At 39.2% G+C, this 12,496-nt stretch overlaps 1 protein-coding gene across 8 annotated transcripts in view; it reads left to right on the forward strand.

Moving 5' to 3' along the window:
• Positions 1–12,496, forward strand: part of TBL1XR1 (TBL1X/Y related 1) — a 173,661-nt gene that overhangs the window by 40,803 nt on the left and 120,362 nt on the right. The window lies entirely within an intron of this gene.

A 12,496-nucleotide genomic window follows, 5' to 3' on the forward strand; every position in this document is an offset into this window, starting at 1 on the left:
TCCATACTTCTCTTCCTTAAGTTATTCTGCATACCTGTTTCATGTAAGGACCTGACCTGGAAATCTAGCCATATCAATATTCCCCATTTAAGAATTAATATGAATCTCACTGTGTTTCCCTTGCTCGATAATGTGGACTCTGAGATGTATTACCCAGTGGGAGGGTCTCTTTCTTTTTTTTTTTTTTTTTTTTTAACTTTCCTTAAGACCTACTTCAGATGGGGCAGGAGTATGGTTGAAAGAATCCATTTCTGTGATAACCAGCATGTAATGCAGAGTCATGTGTAACCCAGGCTCATATTTTTTTTTCTCTCAATTAGCTAATCATAGAGCATCTCCTATGTAGTAGAAAGGCCTTCTTTGAGGTAGAAATAGCAGTGCATGAGGAGTAGGCACACTGAGAATGTGAACCATCTGCTCATGCTTCACAAGCATCCTGAATCTTGTTCTGTATACACTACAACCACTTGATGGAGTATTTCTGTCACATCAGCTTTGACTTTGGGGATCAGATGATAATTATTGCTGGCAACTCAAGTTTTGTAGTTACCTGTGCCTAGATGGTCATTCTCTACCAGTATAAAAAGTACAAGGATTATTTTCAAAAGACAGTCTTGGTTTGGTGATGAAGATATGGTTTTGCCGTAGAAACTCTTAGCGGTTTCTGCTCTGATTCTCCTAGAGGGTTTTGCTAATAGCTCCTTGTGGCACTGATCTGTTGACACTTTGAGCACCGTTGCAGCCAGAGTTCATTATGGTCATATGGCATAGCTACTTGTACTTGCATCCTAGATTGGCTAGAGAATTTTTCTCTTCCTCTGGGCCATACTTAAAACTGCTGGATTTCAGATCACTCAGTAAATAGAGACGTGCATGTATATTGGTATATGTTGTTTCCGGTGAGGCCCACCGAGCTTTCTCCTTCTTTCTTTGTTGTAGGAAGTGTAGGCTTTTTATTTTGGAGGAGATATTCTGATTTGCCACACTCCATTGGCTCCTAGAACTAAGTAGGGGTGGCAGGACCCTATTTTTTCTTGGGCCTTTTTTTTATTGGTCTTTTGGCATACATGTCGTATTAAGACATCTAGAGTACTGCTATTTCACAAGGTCTTACTGACTTAATTTTATCAGTGTAGTGGACCAGTGTGATGTGCAGTGGGGTGGTGAAAGAAGGTCATATGAAAGCTAGAAACTTGACTTTGCTTCAGGCAGAATAGTGAATATGTACTGCTGTCCCACCCAAATGAAAGCAGATTGCTTCTGAAGTTCTATTTGTAGAAATGGAGGAACCATTTGTCAGAACTGTAGCTGCATATCAGGTACTATGCTAGAGATCAAATTTGGATTACCAGCTGTGCTTATAGTCATTAAGTTTAGAATACAGTTATTCTGTATGAACAGTTGGTGTGTTCCGCATTAGCCAAACAGTTATATTAAATGAATATCTGCTAGAGATTTGCAACCCTTGCATCTTGTAATTCTTTGATAATTCCCCCAGGAATGTAGTGTTTTGTTTGGAGGGAGTGCTTCAGGGATTTATGTCCGAACTTTCCTGATCCAGTATTACCCCACTATTTCACCTCTCCTGACATCATTGTGGGATTTTGTGAGTTGGTAGTCAGCTGGGACTACCCTTTTCAGTTACATTTTCAGCACCTGGAGAAATAACCTAAGATGGGGGGATTGATCAACCTGAGATGGGGGAATTGATCTGCTCTCTGATAAATGGGCTTGGGCCAAAACTTGGTACACTATATGAATACTATAATCCCTTATTCTGACACATACATCGCAGTGGTGCTATCTAAGAGGTCCTCAGGAATTAGTTTAAGAGTTAGATTTTATAGTCCCAAAAAGGTCAGTGTATTTCCCTTTCCCAGGTGCATGGTTACCCTGATAAGTGGCTGTTGTTCTTTTGTGGAAAGCCAAGAGGAAAATAAACAGTACTTGTGTCTAAAGGGTACTTTGCCTTACCTTCATTCTAGAGGCTCTGGGTCTAGGAACTTTGAGAGGCTGTGATTTTCTGTTTGGTGGCTTGTGTCCCCTCTGTCACCCTCCGTGTGCCATATCTAGAGTTGTTTATTTATGTAGGTTAGGGATCAGCAAACTTTTTCAGTGGGTGCCCACATACGAAATGTTTTAGCGTTTGTGTGCTGTAGTCTCTGAAAAAACTGTCCAACCCAGCCATTGTAGTGCCACAGCAGCCATATAATACATAAATGGGCATGTCTGTTCGCATAAAACTTTATTTTCAAAACCATGGGGGCTCATATTTAGGCTGCATGTTGTAATTTCTCTACCTCTAGTACAGATCTTACAGGATAACGGTGGGATGTCCTAATATGATTTTAGGGACTTTCCGCAATTCTAGCAGACAAACCAGTTTGATAACCACTAGGTTCCTGCTGCTTTAACCTTGTTTGGTACCACTTGATGTTGTAATTAAGCAGTCAACAAAATCAGACTATGCATTTTGGTCACGACAACGCGAGAGAAGGGATGGCAAGCTACAGCCTACAGGCCAAATGTGGCCTGCACTTGTTTTTGTTTTTCCACAAAGCTAAAAATGTTTTTCCACATTTTTAATTGATTAAAAAAAAAAAAGGATGATAATATTGTCAGTGAAAATTATATGAAGTTCAGATTTTCCCGTACTGTGTAAGGATCTCCTGGAGCACAGCCACAGTGTTTCGTAGTTTATGGCTGCTCTCACTTCATAGCAGCAGAGTTGGGTAGTTGAGGTAGAGACCTTAGGGCCTTAAAATAATGTCCGATCTGACCCTTTACAGAAAAAACATTTGCTGACCCTTACACCGAGATAGGAGAAAAATTCTTTTGTTCCACGCTCCGTAACTGCCTTGTTCTCTGTCCGTGCCTTGACTTGACAGTTGGCACTGAGTATGGCGCTTCCTGTTCTTGAACTCTCCAGCTATAAGCAGCGTCCTCCTCTGCTGTCCTGTGTACCCGCCTCGTGTCTTCCGTAGCTTTCCACTGCTGTCTCCACTTGGTCCCCGAAGCCTTGTTTTAAAGGCACTTTATTACAGATGACCGCAGTTGGTAATTTAATTTTGCCATAGTCCGAAAAAACTATCAGAAGCCCATCTTATATATGATTGTTTCCTTATTGCATTCAAACTCAACTAGATTAGGTAACATTCTCAGATTCCCATTACCTTGAAGGTTTGCTCATCACCTCAGTGATTTCAGAATTTAGTGATATAAATAATGTTAACCAATATTTTATTCAACTTTTACTGTGTGCGTGCACTGAGCTAAGCACTTCTCACACGTAAGTGCTTAGAATAGTGTCTGCCACATCATAAGTATTCACAAAGATTAGCTGACATTTATTTTTTCATTTAGAAATAAATACCCTTCCCCTCATACTTCATGTATTATAAAAAACCAAAAAACTTCATTGGCCATTAAAATTTTTAAAAATACATTAAAGGTAAATTGGAGGGAGTGACATAAGTTAGTATTTTTTGTATGTAATATTTTTTCTTTTTAAAAAGTTTATAGATCAGTACAGTAGATTCTCATTATTTGCAGCAGTAATGTTTTTGAAGTTGTGAACACTGAATTAGCACATAATGAACCTCCTAGGGGAAATGCGGAATGAGGTTCCTGTGAGTCTCTGGTCACAATATTTTCATCAACTGATCAATAATAACCTTGTTTTATGTGTTTCTGTTTAAAGACCTCTTATTTTATATGTATTGTTGATTCATTAACATTGCCTTCATGGCCAACAGCATTATAACTTCTCCAGGAACGGAGCCCATCTCTCACACATTTTCTCCGTAAGGCATGTCACATAGCCAGGGACACTAGACAAAACTTTAGCACTATGCTTGGTGCTGAAAAAATAGTAAATAGTAAAATCACCAGCAAAAAAGCACAAAATACAGAAATTTGGCACTAAATGTACCACACAAAGGACATTTGTTTATAGAATGAGAGCGGAGACAAGAAAGCAGAATGCCATGTTATTTGCTGGGTATGTGCACAATAAGCAACTCCGGTTTTTTGCTGTTCCGTACAAGTCTGAAGACTGCAAAGGCACTACAAATACTAATTTTGTGGTCACATAGAAATTTTAGCAAGTAGGCAGATTTCACAAATATGAGATCCATGAATAATGAGGATTGATATTGTCTCCCCAGATGCTACAATTTTTCATTTTAATTTATCCTTTATATTTTAATTTTTTCACTTTTTAAGCTTATTTTTAAATTGTGTTAAAATACATATAACCTAATTGTTCAGTTGTGTTAACTATATTCACATGGTTGTACAACCAATCTCCAGAACTCTTTATCTTTGTACTCATTAAACAACTCCGTTTCCCTCTCCCTCCATTTCCTGGCAACTACCATTCTACTTTTTGTGACTTTGAGTACACTAGATACCTCATATAAGTGGCCTTACAGTATTTGTCTGTGACTGGCTTCTTTCACTTAGCATTATACCCTCAAGGTTTGTCTATGTTGTAGCATGTGTCAGTTTCCTTTTTAAGGCTGAATAATATTCCATTATATGTATAGACGACAGTTTGTTTTTCCATTCATCCTTCGATGGACATTTGGGTTGCTTCCACAATTTGGCTATTGTGAACAATGCTGCTATGGACACAGGTGTGCACATACCTCTTGGAGACTCTGCTTTTTTCCCAACAGTGGTTTATCTTTTATATGTCACATATGTATTACAAAAATGAATGTGCTAAAACTAAGTAGAACAGATGTATATTGTGAAGCAACGGGTAAAAATTGTCAGTTTGGGGCGCCTGGGTGGCTCAGTTGGTTAAGCATCCAACTCTTGATTTCAGCTCAGCTTGTGCTGTCAGGGTTGTGAGATCGAGCCTGTGCCTGGCTCCTGCTGGGTGTGAAGCCTGCTTAAGATTCCCTCTCTCGGGCGCCTGGGTGGCTCAGTTGGTTAAGCGACTGCCTTCGGCTCAGGTCATGATCCTGGAGTCCCGGGATCGAGTCCCACATCGGGCTCCCTGCTCAGCGGGGAGTCTGCTTCTCCCTCTGACCCTCTTCCCTCTCGTGCTCTCTGTCTCTCTCTCTCTCTCTCTCAAATAAATAAATAAAATCTTAAAAAAAAAAAAAGATTCCCTCTCTCCCTCCCCTACACACTCTCTCTCTCTCCCTCAAAAAAAAAAAAAAAAACTGTCAGTTTGATCTCGTTCACCAAAGACGGCTGTTATTTATACAGGTTTGTGTATGTTCTTTCATATGTATACAGTTCAAATAAATATATGAAATATGTAAAAACCATATGACTTATTTACATTTACAGTTCAGTAGAGTTTAGTAGTAGTTGAGATCCTATGCATACTGTTCTGTATATTGTGGATATTTCACATAAATATATATCTTAAGTACTATCTAATTTTTTTTGTACCATACTTTTTAGAAATCAGATTTTAAATTTAAAAGTAATGCATACATGTGGTAGAAAAAGCTCCAAACAGTACAGAATGATGTGAAGAAAACTAAGAATATCTTTCTTCTTTTCTTTTTCCTTACTTCCTCCCAGTCTTATTTCCTGGAGGCAGGCTTTGTTTGCTGTAGTAACTTAAAATAATATACTAAAGATTCTTATTTCTTGATATATTAACCACGAGGCACATCTAGTATGAAAGTTTTGAGGATATTAGTGCATTTACTCTTCCTTATACTTCCTCTTTCCAGCTTTTTAAATATTACTACAGAGTATAGATTGGACTTTGCAACTACTTAGTTCTATACCTCCTTTTTTGCTATAGGATGTTTTCAGAAACTAAAAAAGAATTAGTAATTTTTGTGGTTATTTACTGTAATATTTATGAGAAAGGAAAATCATACTGTTATCACACTTCAGGGAGAATCTCCCACTGTCAATGATAAGAGTATCCTCTTTTGTTTTCTCATTTAAGTAAAACTTAAATTTTTTGGTGTCTAAAAACGTCTTTATTTTGACTCTTGATGGCAAATCTGACTAGGGAGAGCAATGCTTTGCTTTTCCTTTATGTCATGTATATAGAAATTGATACTATTTGGGGGGTGAAGCTGCTTGCAGCAGAGGTCGCTGGTAACCTGTTTATTTGTAGCATACATGGTGGGGAAGCTCTGGGTTATAGGAATCTAGTTTCAACATATTTTTTTTCCTAGAACTTGGAGGACACTGCTCTGCTGTCTCCTAGCATCCAGTGTTTCTGATGAGAAGATGAATGTTAATTTCTTTTTCTCTTTGGCAGCTTTCTTGGTATTCTGGAATTTTACTAGCATGAGTCTGTCTAGTTATGGGTCTTTTTTTCATTTGTTACCTTGTTTTTGTTTTGTTGAATCTTTTCACTTTGATGACTGAATTTTTTTTTAAGATTTTATTTATTTGAGAGAGAATGAGGGGGAGAGAGAGAGAGAGAGCGAGCATGAGAGGGGGGAGGGTCAGGGGGAGAAGCAGACTCCCTGCCGAGCAGGGAGCCTGATGTGGGACTCGATCCCGGGACTCCAGGATCATGACCTGAGCCGAAGGCAGTCGCTCAACCAGCTGAGCCACCCAGGCACCCTGATGACTGAATCTTTACCTCTTGGAAAGTTTACCACGTTTCCCCCAACCCACCACCCCCTTTTGAAAATTAATTTCTCTCCACCTCTGTTCTCCACTTTTGGGTGCTTTGTGTAAGTGGCTCTTGGACCCCCTAGATCTTAATTCATATTTAATTTTTTCTTACACATTTTACCTTTTTTGTTTGTAGGGGTTTTGTCTTTCTTTTTCTTTCTTTTGTGTTTTGTTTTGTTTTTGCTTTGCTTTACCTTGGAAGGAAGGTAAATTGCTTCAGCGTTATATTATAAATAATGTGGTGTTTAGTCATGCCCATTTTCTCCTGGATTTGTGTTTTCTCTGTTAACAGTTCTGTTTATTTTGTTCCATTTCCTTCTGTTAGGTTTCTCCACATGTTTAGTGAATCTTGGTTAGTGTTGGCAGTTGAAGTGTCTGCTGCAGTATGTAGTGCTCCTCCAGGCCTCCATGATGAATGGTAGTTTTGGTGTGGTGGGTTCTGTGAAGTTGGATTAGGTGTGGACCAGTGGACCAGGCCTCCTTCCAGCGGGGGTCAGGGGGGTATGAGGTGTCACTTGGATAATTATAGTGTCTTTAAATACTGCAGGTGGGGAGTGCTTTGATAGATTTCACTTAACTGGTATTAAGAAATTGATCCCTTTCTCCCTCTTTCTTCATCTGCATCCCTCAACCCCCTTAAGTATTTCCCTTTTTGTGTTGGAGGTCTGGTATGCCTGCCATCTTGCTGCTTTGCCTTTCTCTCAAGCCTGGCTACTCTCAAAGTAAGACTAACCTAGGCAGAAATGCCTACTTCATAGAGATGAGTTCTTTGGGTTTATCCTAAAGGCAAAAGGTGCCACCATCATGTCTCTGATTGCAAGTCAGAGGAAGAGGGGGAGTCATCTATCCATAGTAAGGTAATGCAGCACCCTAATGAAGAACCCTAGTTATTTCTTTCTCCTCGTAGTTGTGATCAGTTTGATTATAACTTGGAACTTCTCTGGCATGTCCTTGAAAAGATTTTGGTGTCATGTATGTGATTTCCTCTTTTTTTCCTGTTAATCCAGTCTTTCCTACTTTCTATCTGGCCAGATTTCCTTAAAATTTATGATTATTCAGTGACATCTTTTCTTGTTTTGCCACAGTGCTATCATTTCATTTTAATTTAAATCTTTTTCCTGCTCTTTCGGGGGGGCCTTGGGAAGGAGGAGAGAAAGATAAATTTATTTAGTCTGCTACCTTGAGCTATAATTGACTAATTTGTGACTGATTTTAAAAGGTAGATAAATTCTCAAACACATTTTTTCTTCTTTTGTGCCTTAGAAGAATTATTAAATCTTCCCCCCCCCCCCCAGTAACAAAAAATGTTTTAATTTTTAGTCTATGCCATGATGCTCACTGCTGTTCCCTGGGCATAGGGCTTCTTGTGGAAGAAAGCATGCATAACCATAGTGACATTGCTGGTCATCACCTTCTGAGTGTTGTTGTTTTTTTTTTTTACATAAGGTTGTATGTGTGAGTGAAGCCATCTTTTTTTAGGAGACAGTATATATAGGATAATAGTTATTCAATCACTCATAAAAATGGTCAGAAAACTGATAAAATTGGGTTGTTACCTCTAGTGGAGCATAGCAAAGCAAAGAAACATTTTTGAAAATGATTTGGTAAAAGCCTGGGGGAAAAGAGTGAAAGAACAGCTAACTCATTTTTGTTCTTTACCATCTTATATGGATGTGTAGTGCAGTTTTTAGCATAAACTTTGCTGGAGGGGGAGAAACATGGTACTTATGTCCAGATACCTTTTCACTTACCACCTCGTAAACCTTGTTTGCTTTTTTTGTGTTTTGCTTTTGTAATGTCTTGAGGATATTAGGTGAAGGGTTTTACTGCCTAAATGCTTTTAAATACTAATGTTTAGATGAAAATTGAGACGATAGGTCAGTGCATACAACTGTAATAAAGACAGTGCTTATGTCCGTGGCTCTCAGACTTTTTTGATCTGTAGTCCACATTAAGACGTGCATTTACATTGCAGCCCTGTACATGTGTGTAGATGACACTGAAATTAGAGTTTCATGGAACAGTATTTGCCCTTCATGTGATACTTACATTGCCTATTTCATTAGCATCAAGGGTATGGTCCACTAACTTTATTTCATGATCCACTAATAGGTTGTGACCTGCAGTTTGAAAACCCCTGATTTAGATCTTCATCTGTTAGAATAGTGGGGAAAATGGAGGGATTTGGATTCAGGATGCCTAGGTGGTTCTAGCTTTATGGTCTTGGGTAGTTTCCTTCTTGGAGTCTGTTTTTGCAAGTGTAAAATGGGAATAATAATATCTAGTTAACTTGATTATGAGGTTTAAAAATAAATGCAAAGTGTTTAGCAATGCTAGGGATAATAGTAGATATTTAAAAATCAGGTTTTATTATCTTTGTTATTTTTACTATATATACACCACCTGTCATATGGAGCAGGCACTGAGATTCAAATGTTCTTGCCTTTAGGGAGGTAGATAACATTTTATTAATACAGAGACACTAGACATAACTGCCTTACTGGTGAGAAGGATGTTAGTAGAGTATATAAGGAGCATACTAACCTAATGGAGGAAATTTGAGTTGGGCAAGTACAGATATGCCTTTATTTTTAAAGTTTCAAGGAACAGGATCCCTCAAAATACCTCTAGCTATATGGGGTGTTACCTTAAGAATACATAAAGGAGATAAGGAAAAACAGGAATTATTTAAAGCTGCAGAGATAGATGTTTCAGAGAATTGCAGTTCTGTTTTGACCATAACTGATTTCATGGATAATTGGCACATCTTCTGCAATATAACAGAATTCTCATGTGTTTTCCTCCAGTAGCAGTAAGACTAGGTCTCCACGTCCATTGTTCTGTTATTATAACTCAGTTCCCTCTCTGACTAGGTCAGGTTCTTCTACGCTTCTTTATTTGTGATTTCTGCTGGAGTGTCTGCTGACCTCTGTCACAGTCTTGGTTTCTTGACTCCTTGTTTTTTGGTTTTAAGCAACAGAAGTAGACTCGATACTGAAGCTAAAAAGAGGAAAGTGGTGGTTCACCAAAGTGAAACAGAAATGAACGAGGATCTAGGACATAGGAATCAGCTGACTTGGCAGTGGTTAATAATCAGTTCAAATTATTTTCCTTTATGGTTTTTCTCTTTACGTTCAGATATTTGGGAGGGAGTCTGATTTCTCTCAGTTGAGTTATGTTTCAATCCTTTGGCCAGAGGAGGAGAAGGCACTCTGATTTAAATTCCAACCAAGATTCTGTGGTAGAAGCTGTGCGGTTCCTCTAAAGCAGAATTCGAGTGCTGCTCCAGAAGGGAGACTGGGTACTGGCAGCCAAAACCATCATGTCCAGTGCAGTGTAACTGTATGTTGTGTTTGTGGAGGGCTGTATGCTTTATTCAAACTCCAGAAAGACAACATGTTCGGTCCTTAATCGTTATCCTGCGTAGTGTGTTAGTGGACACATGTCTGGTTTAAAAAGTGAACAGAACTTTAGAACAGTATGTAACTAGGACTTAGGGCACATATTTTGAAATGTGATATGAGAAGAGAGAGATAGTAAAGATAATGCCGTCCCAGGGATTTTTGATTCATTTAAGCTGTGAACTTATATGACCATATTGATCTTCCAGAATGTGTAGAGGCATTAGAAAGGTTGGAATTAGGGCGAATGGCTGTGTGAGGAGATAGAGGCAGCAAGGCCAGTTGGAAAGCTATCAAATTAGTTGAAATCCAGATTTTTAAGGCTCTCTCTGATCGTACCACCTACTTCTCGATTTAATTTTCTGCTGTTTGTCCCTTGCTTACCCCTCTCTAGCCATACTTATCTTTTGATCCAGTTAAACTTGTTTGCCCCTCAGAGCGTGTATACTTGCTTGGAATTGTCTTATTTTTGGTTGGCACTTGCTTGGATTCTTCTCATTTGTACCTCAGCTCATAATGTCCCTTCCTTCTTTCCTGGCTATCTTTCCTAATCCCATTGTCTGTATATTTTTTCACTATCAGATTATTCTGTTTTATTTTCTCCATAGCAGTTACTTACAATTTTTTTTTTTTTTTACTTGTTCTAACAGTGGTAGGGAGGTAGGGTTTGGTTGCTAAAGGAGACTCACAGGACCCTAAAACAGTGCCAGTCAGTCTAATTTATTGCTGAAAAAGGATGTACAGTACAGCAAGTGCCTTGAAGTAAGGTGACACATCACAACCAAAGGTTGCCTCCTAGCAGTGGACCTGCAGAGGTTAAGTGTGGACTCCAGCTTGTCTTCCCTCAGTGGGGTCATACTGGCCATGTTTTCTCTAGCAGACCAGGATCACTGATGTGTGCAAGAAGCACTATGAAACCAAGGAGCTCACAGTGGAGTCTCACCTGGGACTTCTTATGTCCTGCTGGCCACATAGGCTTTTGGCAGAGTCCTCTGGGGGTCAGCAGAACCAGGTGCAAGCCCTCAGTCTCACTGTTAACCACGAACAGTGCTGACAAGCAGGTACAAACAGCCCAAAACTCATTGGACCCATGGTTTCTAGGCATCATTGTTAATCAGCGTGTGTTGTGCTTTGACTAGGCGTCAGTGTCATGAAGGTACCTCTTTTATTTCAACAGTTGACTCAGGCCAAATTCCAGGCCTGCTGGAGTTTACTCTGAGTGCTTTTTGCTTACGAGTTTGTTTTTCTTCCACTAAAATGTAAATGCCAGTAGAGTAGGAATCTTGTCTGTGTTGGAAGAGATGAATGGTTTTGTTTAATGTGTGTAAGATTTAACAATGGATATTCACAATGTCCTAAAGTATTTTTCCCATTTAGGTCTTTTTCTTTTTTTCTTTTTTCTTTTCTTTCAGCTTTTAGATTTGTAAGGACCAGGTACTTTATGCATTGTTGAAGTCAGGACACAGCGGATGTTCCCCTTCTTGTTATTCCTTCATCTTTCCTTGACTCCCTTGTAAGGGTCTTTATGATTAGGCAAATAAGATAGTTTCCCTTTTTTGTGTATTTTGCCATGTGTCTTTTTTTTAAAAAAGATTTTATTTGAGGAGAGCGAACATGAGCAGGGGGGTAGGGCAGAGGGAGAGGGACAAGCAGGCTCCCCGCTGAGCTCCCCTGACTGAGCCACCCAGGCGCCCCTGCCATGTGTCTTTGAGAAAGAGAGTTGGACAAACAAAAAATTATCTCTCTCAACTGTCTCCCATAAAAAAATTTGTTGTATTTTTACAGGCAGGTAAGGCAATTAAAGCTACCTTTTTTTGATTCACCAGAAATTGTGCTAAGTTTTTTGTTTTGAGAGAGAGAGAGAAAGTGTGCACGTTCACGCGTGGGGGTGGGGAGGGGCGGGGCAGAGGGAGACTCTTAAGCAGGTTCCATGGCCGACTCGGACCCTGATGTGGGGCTTCATCTCCCTACCCTGAGATCATGACCTAAGCCAAAATCAGGAGTTGGATGCTTAATCCACTGAGCCACCCAGGCGCCCCCTAAGTAGTTGTTGTTTTTTTTAACATACATTATTTGTAATCCTTATGAGGACACCACAAGGTAGACAGTAATGTCCCTATTTTAAAAAAATATAACCTGAGGCTCAAAAGTTAAGCCTCAGGGCTTTATAGACTCAGGGCTGTTCTTAGTAATAACATGGAACAGGTAGATGTGGACCTTGGTCATTAGAGCTCCAAAACCAGAGTTTTCTCATTATACCACACAGTAGAAGTAGAAGATGGCAAGTACCTTTTAGTGAATGCTAGGGAGATAACTTTTCAATATATAGTAGAAATATAGATGAGAAAAAAGTCAAAGTTCTGCCCCTTACAGCTTGCTGATCTGGTGCTTAGTCTTACTTCTCTGTTTCCTTTTGTACTTAAGTATTTAGAACTCTCTTATCTCTTTTACTGAATTCATATTAAGTAGTCAGATAGATATCTTGA

Source organism: Eumetopias jubatus, unplaced genomic scaffold (assembly GCF_037043125.1).
Source record: "Eumetopias jubatus isolate StellerSeaLion01/CBP00866 unplaced genomic scaffold, mEumJub1_p1.0 scaffold_1, whole genome shotgun sequence".
Lineage (NCBI taxonomy): Eukaryota > Metazoa > Chordata > Mammalia > Carnivora > Otariidae > Eumetopias > Eumetopias jubatus.